The sequence below is a fragment of the Dreissena polymorpha genome, chromosome 1 (assembly GCF_020536995.1).
Source record: "Dreissena polymorpha isolate Duluth1 chromosome 1, UMN_Dpol_1.0, whole genome shotgun sequence".
NCBI lineage: Eukaryota > Metazoa > Mollusca > Bivalvia > Myida > Dreissenidae > Dreissena > Dreissena polymorpha.
In genome coordinates, this window is record NC_068355.1 from 39,122,276 (window position 1) to 39,138,924 (window position 16,649).

At 32.5% G+C, this 16,649-nt stretch overlaps 1 protein-coding gene and 1 long non-coding RNA gene across 3 annotated transcripts in view; one reads left to right on the forward strand and one right to left on the reverse strand.

Annotated features, from left to right (window-relative positions):
- The window catches only part of LOC127865036 (uncharacterized), a 45,432-nt gene that overhangs the window by 11,696 nt on the left and 17,087 nt on the right, over positions 1-16,649 (forward strand). The window lies entirely within an intron of this gene.
- On the reverse strand, positions 3,772-9,092 carry LOC127865065 (uncharacterized). Of its 2 annotated transcripts, none has more exons than XR_008042467.1 (3): positions 8,996-9,092; positions 6,663-6,828; positions 3,772-4,460 (listed from the first exon to the last, which is right to left on the reverse strand). It is a non-coding gene; the product is annotated as an uncharacterized LOC127865065 (long non-coding RNA). The 2 variants fall into 2 exon arrangements; XR_008042468.1 differs by having other exon boundaries at positions 3,772-4,508.

A 16,649-nucleotide genomic window follows, 5' to 3' on the forward strand; every position in this document is an offset into this window, starting at 1 on the left:
CGAAAAACTCCACTTTATAATTGTATTGATACTAATAAAGTAAACATGAATAAACCTTTCCATTTGAAGCAAGCGAAATCGAATAAGCAAGCACCATAATTTATCACATTCTTAACCTTGTTTTATACATGTGTATAACCAATAAGAATATTCACGTGCAAAATAGCTGTTTGAGTGTTACTTTTAGCCTTGATGACCAATCACATAACATTATTTGCTAAATTGACGTTTCACCGTAAAGTGACGTCACAAAATGTAAATAATTTTCCAGTTTTGTCATAAAGTTTAGTTAAATCATTTTTCTTTGCTAATTAAAAAGCTTGAAATTTCAAAGATTTGACACTCGCTGTTATTTCAAACCATAAATTATCAACCTTATCCGAGAATTGTGTTAGTTACCTCGCAAAAATCTCGCTTCCTAAAACAATTCATGACTTCGTTTAATGAAGTATGTAATGAAATGACAACTCGTGTCAGATCCTCTTGATGTACATGCAGTTAGGACTTTCGACGGCAGCTCAAATACATTTATTTGTGCAGGTGGTGTAGCATCAGCACTAACGACTTAAGAATGTGTTTGGTTATTTTCAATTTGAATTTGTAGCCAAGATTTTGTATACGTATTTGAACCCACACCAGAAAACGAAATATCAAGAAGTTTGCATGTGAAGCTATTGTTTCTGATTCAGCTAGCAAAAAGAGCAGGTCATGGCTCCCCATTGTTTAAGCATAACTTTGAGCAATAGGTGATATGTGAGCGTTATTAAACAGCTTTTGAACACATTTTAAGGCTTTGAATGTTTTACTTAAAACGTTAAGCCAGATGTTACATGATGCAACAGGAGTTCATTTGCTCTGCATACGAAAGTGCAGCAGACTGCAGGTCGATCATGCAAACTTTGATGTATTTTTTTTAGAACCATGTGTTTTCTGGAAGCGAAACTGAACAGTAAATCATTAGTTGCAACATATGTTGTCGTCTGAACAGAATCGTAATGAAATTGTAACCGCAGGACTCTGCTAGTCAACTATTGATGAATGGCCCCTTTTTGTATGCTTGAGGAATATTGAGTTATTTTTTTATAGTTAAAATGAACAAAAAATCTATATAGTGTTACTTATAAAATTAATATTTTAACAAATTGTCATCAAAATAAAATTGTTCAAGCTCCTACGTCATTAAGAGAAATTAATAGTAATGTGTATCTTATCTTTAAATACATTATCTTTAAGATAATGTGTGAGGCATTTGTTCTTCATTGTAAAGCAGATTGGTCTATTGCCTTTTCTTAAGGACTCGCGATTTTAGCAAGATTTTCTCTCCTCGTAATGTTACTTCAGTTCCAATATTCCCAATATGTACTGGACAGCGTATTTAAACGCCATCTTTACTGGACGCTTTTAACAATCGGGTCACATGGTCATTCAGCTTTTGCAAATGAAACGTTTACCAGCAACATGGAAACAGCTGACAGAATGCATTTACTAGTAAATGCAAACCCCTGTTTGAAACAAGACAGACAACGTGGGACAATTGGAGTGGTTCAGATTTTATCTTTTGACATGTTAATAGCCCCCTCTAATTGGTTTTCTTGTAACACACGCCTGTCTGACCACTGTAAACACAAATGTCCATGTCTTGTGGCCATTGTGATTAGAAGACAGCATGTTTTATATCACAGTGTTGCCAAAGTTCATTCCGTTTGACAATAATTGGCCACGACAATGTGAATTCGCTTATTATACATAGCAATAATCTTTAGTTAACACTCTGCCTATGTTACCATTGCAGCAATTAACAGACATAGAGATATCAATACTAAGCGTTGACCATGTAACTATTATATATGACATATGAAACAACTTTAATAGTCTCATTATTAACTATTGATACGTCTACCCGTTTTAGAAGTTATAACTTCTTTAAGGACAAGCCGTGTAACTAGAACTTGATTGTTTTAACTCCCGTGAACATGTAGAACAAGTTACCTTGTCTGTGGCATAACTCCCTGAACATTAGCTTACAACAATTTGTTACATAGTTATGCCCCAAAAACAAAAAATACGATAAGTGTTTGACATTAGCAATCATAGTTGTGCAGACATTCTGACTCCAGTCTTCGACAAAATTGCAACTTGAAAAGGCACAGTTGATTAGTCTATAGGTATAACTTTTTATGCCCCTGGTAGGTTGGCATATAGCATTTGAACTGTCCATCCGTCTGTACGAAAACTTTAACATTGGTCATAACTTTTGCAATATTGAAGATAGCAACTTGATATTTAGCATTCATGTGTATCTCATGGAGCTGCACATTTTGAGTTGTGAAAGGTCAAGGTCATCCTTCAAGGTAAAAAATCCAAATCCAAGGGAAGTAGCAAGCTTTAATGGGAGATAATTTCTATTTATCATTTGGCAGGTACAGATCATTTTTACAAGGGAAGTAATATTTTTTAAGGGATATAATCAAAAACAATAAATAAATAAATCAAAGCGGCGCAGTAGGGGGCATTGTGTTTCTGACAAACACACCTCTTGTTACTCTTTTTTTCATCTAAACACTCCATTCTGATTGTTAATACGCTAACATGACCCTCGTTTCGTTTCCCGATGTACGCACTATTTTTGCAAATAATTACTACATATTCATGAAAGTTGTTACTTGAGGTTAGTACTTAGTATTTATACTATACTATTTTACATGCAGTCCCAACATATGTACATAATAATACATGGTTGCAATTAATTAGCTCCATAAGAATGTGAAGTTGTAACACATTTTTAATTGCATACATACTATCGATAGTTGTTAATATAAGAACGTAGGATTTAATAATACATGTATGTATTGTTGCCATGAAAAGTATTATTACTTTGTTTAACTATTTTGAAAACACCGAATGCTTACTATCTCCACTTGGGCTTTGGCCTTCTGGGTGTATTGTTTTGTTTAATAAACTAAACTTAACTAATCATGACAGTAACACAGGTGGTAAGCGTGTGGCTATGATATTAATTAGTGAAAACATCATTTTTAATGAAAGATAATCATATTTTAACGAAAAATTAAATTTTATGAAAAAAAAAAATTCACTATCAAATATATATATAACAAGGTATGCAACTTAAAATCACCCCAAAACGGGGTGCATCGCTTTTATCACAATGATCATGCAGTCTTTAATACTGAAATCTTCACGGAGTAAAGGGCAACGTCCCTACAAAGTTCATGTACCTCGATACCATATTTCAATAAAACGTATGAAAAAACATTATTACCGTTCTTGTCGTTACTTTATGCATCAAGACTAACTGTCCAGCGCCGTTTGAAACCTTTGTTAACATACATTTCAACTGACATTTTAAACACCCGAGTGATTTCATTGGTCCAATGCGGAGGTGTGTCTTTACAACTGGAGATTTCATTCATAAAGACTGCATGATCATTGTCAACTGGGACATTCGAGTTGTGTATCGTGTTATTTCTTAAAAGTTGACCCAGCATTTGTAAAAATACTGCAAGACATATACATTTCCAGAAAGGAAATTCATGTTTGCGTTGAATGAGACCGAGATCGAGAAAATCGCTGCACAATTGATGAAGATATGGCTGTTCAAAGCGATGCATCCCGTTTTGGGGTGATTTTGAGTTGCATACCTTGTTATATATATAAATTTGATAGTAAAATTGTTGTTTTTTTTTCAAAAAATTTATTTTTTCGTTATAATATGATTATTTATCATTCAAAATGATGTTTTCACTAATTAATATCATAGCCACACGCTAACCACCTGTGGACAGTAATACTGTTCTTCAACCATTGACAAAATGACGTTACTGACTTTTGTGCAAATGTTAACGACTTTGCATTTCATTCATCAATTGCAAAAAGTGTTCAATGTCACATAGGTCGATTATAGATCAGTTGTGCCATTTGAGGAAAATACAAAAAGCGAGTTATCGTATGACAGCTTATAAAGATATACATGCATTGTTGTCCTTAAAGCAAATAATTTGCAGCTGCATATAACATTGTGCAAAATTGCAGTATATGCCGAACGGTACATGTATACAAATTACGGAGAATCGAACTTTTGGTTAAAAGTATATAGCGATTTCACAACTCCTTTTATCAATCTAACACTAAGTAGTCACCCAATACTTGTCTTTTGTTGGTATCAAATATGCAATAAACAGTCCTCTTTAATAATGTCATCATCAATTTCGTCATTGCAGCTCATGCCAGCAGACAGAAGTAGGGAAGTACCCGGTAGTTTTATTCCGAGAACCGCCAAGTCCCCAGTGTAAATTGTCTGGCAATGCTGTTGTTATTCCTCTAACCACAACATCTTTTGCCTGATTACATTTCCATTTCCATTGGTAATTATTCCCTGGAAAGCACCCTTGCCTTTGTAATACGTATTTCACTGCATGGAGTCACGGTTAACGTCAGTTAAACTGTTTAGAAAATACATGTTTGTTACTATGGTCTGATCCATCCGAGACCTATATGGAAAACGAATCAATTAAATCAATAAGGTTTCTTTAATAGCCTGGGTTAAATCACCAGTGGGAAGGCATTTAGAATTCTTAGATACAGCCGCTGACCAATATTACACAAGAAAAAATCTATTTGCATCAGCAGAGAACGCTCTTATCACCATGTAAAGGTCAATAATATATAGCAAGTGACAAATTGCCATACAGTTAAGACACAAAATAAAACAAAGGACAAACAAAAAACAATGAATAGAACCGCCGCCTTGGAATGGTAAATTCAAATCATAGCATGTGGGGGATTGGGGTAAAAACGCTTTAAGTTGTGTTTAAGGGTTAAATAATACAAATAATTATTTAAATGGCAATTAATAATGAGTGGGGAATCATAAAAATAATATTTTGTTTGGTAACTTTAAAATAGTACATAATTTACAACAACTAACAAGCACTTGTACTTGCATGAGGGGTCACACATATCATTAAGGTTCTTTACGTGTGCAGATAAAAATAACCACCAATATTTAGCATTAAATACTTCCAAGATGAAGTGAGATAGTTATTAATAGCTAATTAATGAAGATTCAATGATGTCTATTATTTTTTATCAAGCTAATTCCGAAGGGGAATGAGTACAGTTGGGGATTATCAAGTTTCATACTTTGTTTTTTACATTTACATTCGAGATAACAGGAGCTCCCAGGAATTTATTTTCATTTATTTTCGTAGAAAATTGAATGCTACATACACTTATGATGAAAACCTTTTTAAAACATGCATTTCATGTAATAAAAAACAGGTTATAATGATAAAAATCAGGCTATCCGAGTCAGTGATCTGCCCTATGTGCTATTTTGTAACTTGAAAGAATGTGAGTAAAATTCTGAATGAAATATTTGTACATTTGATGAATGATGGAATTTCACAGTATGTCTGCAATATTTTTTTTTGCGGGTTGTTCATTTCATACAAAAAGCTCAGTTTTTCGCTATAAACATGTGCACTGTGATAAGCTTTATTTTCTCTGCATTAATTATTTAAGTGCACATGCTGGTTTTTCATGGATAAATGTAATTGATATCCAGGAGCTAAACAAGCCTATTTTGTTTTTCATATATGAGCCGTGCATGTGAAAAGGGGGTTTAATGCATGTGCGTTTAGTGTCATCCCAGATAAGCCAGTGCAAACTGAACAGGCTAATCTGGGATGACTCTACGCACATGCATTAAACCCCCTTTTCACAGAGCATGGCTATATGTATTTGACATCAACACTTCAAAATACAAACTTTTCAATATTACTAGACATGAAGAATTCCACATCCAAAAACAAAAATGCAGCAAATGAATCCTGTTACTAGTATACGAATAAAAGGAGCTCGCAAAAGCCGACCCAGTCAAAATCCCACATGTATTAACAAGCCATAAATGGCAAAACCAGCCCCTCTTTTAGGCAAGTTGTATACAATTAACACCATACCAAACAAAGTGAATTACCAAAGCAAGTGCATGTTGTATACTTATGTTAAGGACAATCATCGAACAGAAAAAAAACATTGGGAACAATTAATACACTCTGTCTGCAAAAATATTTCAAATGAGTAAATCGTGATTTTGTTGATGAATTTAATGTATAAAGACTCATAACTTACAATATATGAAAATGCAATATACTTATTTTGGTGCTTGAGCCTACATTCAACTTCAGATTGTGCTAGTTTTGACATTTTGGGGCCAGTTTAGACTTGGGCACGTTTTGACTTTTGCTGACATTGCCAAACTCATAATTGTATGTGATGCTAAGGGCATTTAAGAGGGTGAAAATGTATGACAAGAGTGGTTCATTCCTTCTTTTACAAATCTATGCTATGTAAGAGGGATTAATGATGATTATGGCAGATACCTAATGCACTGTCAAGGTTTTAATTATGGGTGTAGAATAGATATTTTGGCACAAAACATACAGTGTATTGGCAAATCAAGTATTTTAGGTAGAAAATGTTGACAAGCATGTAATAAATTACAGAGCAGCGATAATGAGTGCCATGGGCCTCTGGATTTCCTATTTGTCTGCTTTTGTCATTGATAAGCACAGCTTTTGTTTTGCAAATGACTTTCGGAGACCAAGACGGCAATAAACAGTATGAAGTGTTTCTCTAATTACCCCTTGCCTTTTATCTGGTGGCTGCAGATAAGACCGAAACTCGGCTAGCACCTCTATGAGTTATGGTCTGCAAATGATATAAAACTCCAAGAACATCATTCCACTTGTTCTTGGGCCATGCACCACAGGTAACACAATGTCCTTTGTATGTTGATCTTGTTGAATACTAAAGAAAAAAACGTGTATAAAGGATTAAGTTTGAGGATGATGTATACTTTTAGATAATTCATAACAGAGAGGTATTTAATAATGACAACAGTGGCTTTGTTTTTATTTCATCTATATTGATGGAACAAAGAAAAATATATTACATGTATATCTAACTGGTATATGGCGTTCCAGTACATCAAGCATAACTATGCATGGATGCATCAAATTATGATTATCACCATAAAGCATGAATCAAACAGTTTTGGCTTTCACTCATTTTTAAATGGTCAACATATCCCTCTATGTATGAGTAAAAGCCAAAACTGCTTGATTAATGTTTAATCGTGATAATTTTGATTTTCATAATTTTGATGCATACATGCATAGTTATGATTGATGTACTGGTATGTACTAGTTAAATATAATATATTTTCTTTACTAAAAAAACTGTTAGTAGCTTTAAATTATAGTAAAATAAATAAGTAAATAAAACGTGCCTATCCTGAAAATCAAACCCAGTCAGGATCTCTTAAAGCAAACGCTAATTAAATTTGCTACCCCTTAACCACCAAGGATTTATAATACTTAACACACATTTTTGATAAATTATGGATGAAAAGCATTCCAAACACTTAAGAATCTTTCCAATGTCAATTTATGATTTTCAATAAATAAACATACATTTTAACCATTTTTTCTGAGTCAGAGTATTATTGTGCTTGTTTGAATAAAATTCATACATTCTTTTTGGAATCTATGACAATTGTTTTGAAAATTGAAAAGTTCACCAAACTATGAATAAGTCCCTTTAAAGTGCCCTGGCATCAGAAATTAAAACATGTGGTACACATTAAAAAACCCATCTCGTTCTCTTAACCATGACAGAAACTGACATTTCATGCTATTTTTACCCTCCTTATTAATTTTTCATCACTGGAAGTCAATGAAATAAAAATATAACTAAATGCAAAAAAAGCAACAACAGCGTATTCACGTGCTTTTTTATCTGTCATTGTCATAATAAATGTTTCCATGAAATCAGTCGAGTGTAACAAAGGAAAATTGGGGAGTCAATGATTACAATGATGGAACAAAGATACAAAGTCTTCTTTTGTGTCAATATTGATTTCCACAATTTAATGAGATGCATGGGTGATCAAAACCTTCAGACACATGTTTTGATCCAACTAATTGACAAAGAATTCAATAATGGAGTAATAAATGTTCCGATGTTGCAACAACAAAAAAATCAATGCAACTAGTTGTAATGAAAGGCTAAGCAAGGTGAATATGAAAATTAAGATTTTTCTTTTTGAGATTCTTAATATTTTTGAGAACATATTAATCAGACTATTAAACCTGATTATAAAAAAGCTAAAAATGTAAGGTTCAAAATAACAAATGTGAAAAACATACTATAAGGCTTTCCACAGTCTAATAGACATAATTTTATTATTGTAAATGTATTGATCATGTTAAAATACTCTCTTGCATGGATAACATTCCCTTCCAGACTAATTAGGGGATCCACACTTAGCCAAACGACACATTTTATTGTTAATGTGTTTTAAAATCTTATTTATTGTAACATCTTTTTTGCACAGCAGACACACTAAGTACATGTTTATAATGATTTGCAACAGATGTACCTACAACATTCAAACATCAGCAGCATCTGCCTCTAGATCAGGAATGTGTTTGCTCTTCCAACATGCCAAAACAAATAACCTTTCCGCGTTTCAAGATGTCACAACTTTCCGAGATCCTTTTACTTGCATTCCAAGATTACGCCATCTAAACCAAGTTCTTGTAATACCGAGTGACATTACATATGTTTCAGTTGCACCTCAGAACTAAATGGCTTTGAAACTTATTAAGTGGATTAATGCCATTTTGATCATCGTTGTCCACTATTTAGTTCAATTCTTATACAATTTCTTTAAGAGGACCTTAACAAATGTCAACTTGCAAACAGTACGGTAGTTTTATCAATTCCAAATATTGTTTCTGTTTTTCAGAGTTAATGACATTTTGAGATATAAGTTAAAGCATTGCATGTAAAGACCACTGTGATATATTTCTATCAGTTGTTCAAATGATGACAATTATTAAAAAATACTGTTTAAATCACTAAATAAACATAAGATCAATTGAGTATCATAAATATTGAATATAATACTTACTGTTACCAGATTATCTACGTCTTTGTATGAAGGCTTTCCTTGCAAATGTCTACTGATGTTCAGGAATTTTTGTGCTTAAACTGACCTTCTATCTGAAATTTGAAAAAAAAAAGATTTATTATGAAATATTAACAGCTTATGGTTTAGCTATGGTTTACGTTTTAACACATGCTGTGGCTAAATGATTTTTTTGCTCTGTAAAAGCTGGATTGCTTGCCATCTGTTCTAGAAGCAATGTTTCTGAAACATTCCTCAATCAATATTCTGTAACCACTGTTTAAAAGACCAAGTGGAATACAAGGCATTGCATTATATTGTTTAGAGCTGAAATGTGAATGATCAATGACCACAGTAAACCAGCGCTTATCTCATGAATTAAAATAAATATTTTTATTAAAACATACCGTTGATACTTTAGTTTCGTTTTTATCATATTAAGAATTTTTGTTGCTGTAACATTATAATTACATTTGTATGTTAGATTCCCAATCTTTGAATTTACAAATTCACTGCCAATTTAATTTTACCTTTTTTTAAAATACATATTTCATGTATTGTCATGATGTTTTTAATTTTGAGAGGTAATGGTCGAATAACATCAAGGATGTTCTTCTCACTTCTTTACATTTATTTCACAAATATGTTTGTTTTCTAATTTCAACTGCTTCCACGTGACACTTAAGATGACGTTGTATGATTGTGGTAGTTAAACATATATCATATTTTATAGCTCAAGTTCCATTATCAATGTTGTATATTTAACAGTTAAAAGCCTTTAAACAATCAAATGGCAGAAAACCAATGCCTTCAATTTGAATGAAACCACAACATTAATCCCAAGCAAAAATGTTGCTCAGCAAGTATGTTTTGAAGTGCACTAGAACAACTCCAGATACCAGTTTGCCTAAGTTGAATAATTTTCTCAACAATTCCAAGACATTCTTTCATCAAGGAGAACTGTTTAATTATCGTGTTTATTGCTGTTTTACAACATGTTTAAACAAAAAACATAGGTAATTACCCAAATGCTTACAATGACACAAACTAACGGCATATGAAAATGAAAAACTAAAACTGATTCATTGCACAGACAGATTAACATTTTTTGTCTATTACACAATGTGCATGTAGTACCAAAAGAATGTTTCAATAATTATGAAAATCAGTACACAATCCCCCCCCCCGCCGGTAAATGAATGACTCACAGTGGTTATATCATTAGAACATACTGAAAACATGTTACCACCACTCATGTTGTTAACATTTGTGTTTCAGAATTTTTTAGCAGACAACTTTTTACTTCAGAAAAGTACACATAATACTCATAGATTGTAAAATAACTGTAAAGTCCAAAGTAATTGTGCGCATTGGCCAATTGTGTGCAATTTACCAAAATGTTGACTTTTATTTTACAATTCCGCCAGAGGCAAATTATGTATACCAGATAAAAGTGTATTTTTGTTGCAAAAATTTAAAATGAATCATTTATGAATGAACAAGAGATGTGTTTGCCAGAAACACAATGCCCCCTTCTGCCCTGCTTTGAAGCCATATATTTGACCTTTGACCTTGAAGGATGACCTTGACCTTTCACCACTTAAAATGTGTAGCTCCATGAGATACACATGCATGCCAAATATCAAGTTGCTATCTGAAGTGACATAGAAGTTATAAGCAATCTTCGAAACCTAAAACCTAAAACCTAAACGAGAAACCTAAACTCAAAGTTTGACGGAAGAATAGACGGACAGATGGTCCGATCAATATATGCCCTCCTTCGGGGGCATAAAAACAATTCTTGAAAATGGCTGAAAAATATCCCCCTATACCCACTTCAAAGTAACACAATATAGTAACTTATTCAACATAGGGATTTGTTATCATATGAATGCTAGACGAATTGAATAGGAAATGTCGGGCTTTTTTCAATAAATCAAATTTCACAGTAATTTCTGCATGCGGAAGCTTCCATTATGACAAGAATCTATGCAAATACCTTTTCTTTGACTAAGACGGTTGGTCAATCTTTCCTTATATTCAAATTTGGCAAATAAAAAGCTAGATTTTATGGCATTATCGAGTGTCTCAAAATTACCTAATGTTTGTTCTATTATGATAAATCTGTCATACCCAACCCAATATATGAATGGGAAACACAAAATCAGATATTAAGAGTGATAAATGAGACATACCTTACTGAGAAAGTCAATATTCAAACAAATTTCATTAAAAAAACCTTTTCCATTTAAGGCTGTCACCATATATGGAAAACAACCATGCTTTATCATGATACAAGATATTTCAATTATGAACTCTGTGTAATCAATAGAATAAGTAGCATCATATACTGTAGGAAAAGGGTGATACATACAGATTTTATATGAACCACATTTTTTAATTTATAATCTATTAAATACAAGGCTAATATAACATACTTATATTGCATACAAACTAAGTCACATTTCCTGTACACATAATTTTTGGCAGTGCCCAAAAGTTTCATGATTTTATATTTAAAAGGAGAACAGTACAAATGTATCAGTCAGTGTATTTCACAATATCACATATATCAAATGTATGACTCAATGAATTCAATGCGTTAATATTATTGATATTTGCCATGCAGCATTGAAGTGCACCACCATGGTCTCCAATTTTATGGTGTCTGCATTATATGAACGGCCATAACAGGCAAATATTATATCCGGTAATAACGCACATACTTGTTATTTGTCCCCTGAGCAATAGTAAAACTGATCGGATGGAGGAAGTTTGATATTAAGTGGAAAACATGACTGGATTGCTAGCAAGCTGTTTCTTTCCCCATTAAATAACAGACAAACATTTCCAGAGGACAGCTTAAGTCAGTACACGGGATCATTCCTATTTCCTAAGAAAAAGTATTCAAGGACATTCAAACAGATAGTGTTAATGATTAGCAAATTGTAAGTTACGAAGAATAGCAGATATACCTTCAAACTTAAATAGTTTAAGGAATATTTGTGCATTCAAATAATTTTTTTTAAAAAAAAAAAACCTTAGCAAGTGTATAAGAACTGATTGCAATTGGGTTATCAACAGCAACTAATGTAAAATTAACATAAACATGTCTTCATAAATATTTCATTCATTTGATAGCTGATTTGTACTGATATATAAAAACAAACTATAAGGTCACCAAGTTTAATGCCTTGAAAATCACGACACATATGACATAGACAATGAAATAAAATAATATGATTGACGTAAAATTTATAAAATGTTAGTAGTCAGGAAAATCCTTTTGAGTTAATCATACTCCATCAACAACACCTTTCAGGCATTCTAGTAATTCTGATACAATAATCAGTTAAGATAAGCCATTCCCATTAAGTGCACTCATTTGGCAGCAGAATGAAAACTGGCAAGATATAGGAATACTTTTTTCCTCCCACCTTTATTAATCAGTACTTATGGCATTCTGAAAGATTGCACAATGTAGAATTCCTTAAGTCTCACTTATCACAGAAAAGTGACTGTACCATGTCAAATACCGTACCTAAAGGTACACAGATTACAGAAATCTTAAAAAGGTAAACAGCCAGTGGTTAGTATTATGTATTATTATAATAGTTATTATGTATCAAAATGATCTAACTTCAAGCTTTATAGCAATCTCTTGAGTACTAGGCATCTGTTAAGGACTGGTTTTCATTAATTTGGTGCTTTATCAGCAGCCAATCCATTCAAAATAAGTACATTATTCTAACAGCAAAATGATTTAATAGAAAATATAATGACCAAAAGCTAGAGTTTCCAGAACCATTTGTTTTTCAGAATAAAATTTTCTCCATAATGACCAGGGCAACTCATTTACATACAACTGCACATTTTCAAAGAAGTAATCAACTTAATCGGACAAAGTGGCCCATTATCCATTGGCATTTCAAAGAATTCAGCGAACTCTATACAATCCTCCCTGTACAAGAGTACAGTGGCTTAAGCTGCACAAAATCTGTCACCAGGCCAGCTAAATTGTCCCTTAGCACTACAAATAACCAAAGTTCCTCAATCAAAGACCAGGAAACCAAGGTTGCAGACTGAATCTGTCAACCGGGCATTATTGAGGGTCACCCTGAGTGCCAATTACCAGTCAGTAATAAGATTTGCATATTGGTCTTTATTGTGACTTTGTTAACAAATTGATTGAAGGCATGGACCTTGGCATAATTGCATTGCCATTTGGTTTATTATGCAGCACATATTCTGTTTTTTGCTGGAACAAAGGAAATTAAATTGCTTGCAAAGTACCTGTGCACATAACAAGCTATATAAAATACACATTTTGTAAAATTGTTACTTTAAACAAACCTGAAGTGCAAAGAAACAGAATAAAGCATGTGCGATATTAATATTCAAGATAAAACAGTGAATACAAGTAAAATTCATGCCTTCTCTAACATTATTTTATATGGTGTTATGTACAAATGGACACCTGATCAATATTAATGACTTCCCATTAACTTCACAAGTATTTAGTCTATGAAACTAAATACCAAATAATGTTCAAACTCCTATTTATTATGACATTTAATTGCTACCAGATCAAAAAGGACAAATCAATAATAAATTCGCCAACACAAAAACATTTTTTTTATCTCAAATTAAAATAGCAAACATCCAATTTACACACATTGACAAAATTGTTTTATAGAGCCACACAGCAAATATACCTATCAGTTTCATATATGGTTTGACACTTACAAAATTATTTCAAAATGAAAAAATCTGTGCTACTCTTGCGAAAATGAGTTCAGGCTTTGAAATTAGGACAATCAGATTCATTAAAATGAATTACATGTATAATAATACTTTTCACCAAGAAGGGGTACCCCACTGATCCATCTTAAAAGCTTGGCAATAAAGGTTTGCCAGCAGTTATTCTAGATATTGATTTTGCATGTTCCATGTTCTATACTTTGATTCTTATTAAGATTAAATTGCCACTGGAAGGAGAAAGGGCAGTGGTTCTAACACACAAAGTCTGTAATCAAGAGAAATGATTGGACTTTTTATGGTCTTGTATTTCAACAATACATTTTCTTAGTTAAAGAAATGTTTGACCACTAAACTGAATATCACATTAAGAGACAGATCAAAGAGTTAATTCAGTTAAGATTGTGCTATTTTATTTTGTACAGTGCATAATTGTTTCATTAATCACAATAAATGGCAAAACTTTTCTTAGTTAACACACAGTGAATATCCAAATCTCATTACCTTAAAGTGAAATGTTAAATAAGAGACAAAGTTGTCAAACTTACAAAAACAATTCTCAATTCCAATTAGTTAAACACCTTTTCCTTTGCATAAATACAGTCAATTAAGTTTACAACTAAATACCACAAAAGTAATGTTTCCTTCCAATGGATGTGTCATTTAAATTATTTTTGTTTTATGTTACTATGTACTCTGCAATTATTTTCATCAAGAATCCTTCCATCTTTCAGATTTTAAATAAGGAAGCCAATTACCTTGAAAGTTCTTTACTCTTCTGCAATACACATTGTGTTCTTAATTACCTTATGTAATGACTTAACAGGGACTTGAATTCTTTTGTAATCTTGGGGCTTTAGTCTAATTACTTACAGAATGCTGACTCTTTAAAACACTTGAGATGTTGCTGGTTTGCTGGAAATGAGATGCATCGGCTCTAAAATCTCTAAATGTTTCTGAAATTGCATGAATATAATGATGTGCATGTAATTAATATCTTAAAAATGAGACAAGTACAATTCCAGAATCATTGTCAGGAGCTCATTTTGTTATAAAGACTGACTAAAGCAATAAACATAGAAGTATTGTGGTACATATGCCAAAAATTTATATAACTATACCAGTTCCAAAACTTAAAAGCTGTTAAAACTAATTATTACCAGATTCTATTGACAGCTTATTGATAAAGCAAAGCAGAGAGCAGAACTGTGTATCTAACAAACAAATTATTAGATACAATAGTTTTATGATTGTTGCCCGTAACATAGCGTTTCCACATCAAACTATGTCTCAAAGTTTATTTACTCTTATGTCTTAATAACATTGCATTAATAATAAACTTTTATAATAGCCAAACAAGTTGTGGTTAACATACACAAATTATAATAACAGTGTCAAAAAAATTATTGCTTGTAATAATTCTGACGTCACACAATTAGTCTAGCGTTAAATTTAAGTCCTGGAAGTCTTATAACAATGTGTTATTTTATAAGGAAAAAAATCCAAAATGTTTTTTTAGTAAAAAAAGACAACTCTTTTAGGTGGAAATCTAGAAATTGGTTTCAGTGGAACTCTAGAAATTGGTGAAATGCCAACAAATGATTATTTTACAAACCACTTTATTGGGGTGTGTCTCAAGATGGAACGATGATTGATTGATGAAGAGTCTTTGAAGGATGGAATTCAATGGCCCCCACCCCTAAACACATTCTAAAAATGCCACACCTAGGAAAAGAATTAGTTGAACCCAAATATATAACATATTTAGGAATCAAAATAATGCAAGTGTGTTGGCAGTTGTTTGAGAACAAGAATAATAATAACAGAATAATCCAGTAGATTTTACCTCAATGGACTTAAACTATAAACTACTGCATTTTCTATATGAATTATTTCACCAGAATTAGTTAGTAAACGAGTTTGATAATTTCATTTGTGTTGATGGCTTAAACATGTTTAACATAAGACTTTTGCAGAAGTAAAAAGTAAAAGTTTTGTTTTTTAGATTGGCACATGGCAATATTGTGGCAATAACATGCATCATTTAGATGCTATTCACTGAAATGCATTCTTGATGTTTCTCTCTGTTATTACAGAGGCTGAATTGCATTTGAATTATCCTGTTGCTAGGAAACCACGGTGAGCACATGGTGATTGGTTAATGTTGTTACTGTAATCAAAGGTCAGATTTTCAAGCCAATAAATGAGAAAAAAGTTAATGAGTATGATTATGATTGGTGTCTTTCAAAATAAACTTCTCTCTGTACATCAATGATATGTTTATTGCTACTACTTTTTGGACATCTAATAGCAAAGAGAGTTGTTTTCAAGTAACATAAGCGACCCATTACTTTGTTTACAAACTTGCACCATGCTTAACCACATATATATCCAACTACCGGTATGTATAAAGTGCACCTTATTGTTTTATACCAAAAAAGGAAAAAGGAAACACATTTTTTTAATTAGTTACTATAACAGTTTGGTAGGTTCCTATGCATAAGGATTTTGGTTAACCTTTATTCTGGGCATTATCATAAAAAAATATCACAATAAGAGGTTAAATCCAATTAAAGTAAGGAAATTTTCAATTTTGAACAGAAATCAAAGGCATTTATAGCTTTCAATAATATGCCACTGTGAATTATCAATGCCATGCTCTGTAATTTACTCCTAAAACTCTATTTTTGCTGAACCATAATGAGGGGATACCCCAGCAACAACAATGCTAATTGGGCAGGTGTTAAAGTAATCACCATGGGGACCTCACTTGGGTCACAAGATATTGGCTGACAAATCATGTCAACTGTCAACATTATTAGGGGGCTTGCCTTGAGGCATGAGGGTTGGCGTGTGCCTCAACTGGGATCATGCTGAGGACAAAGTCTGAGGTCACCTC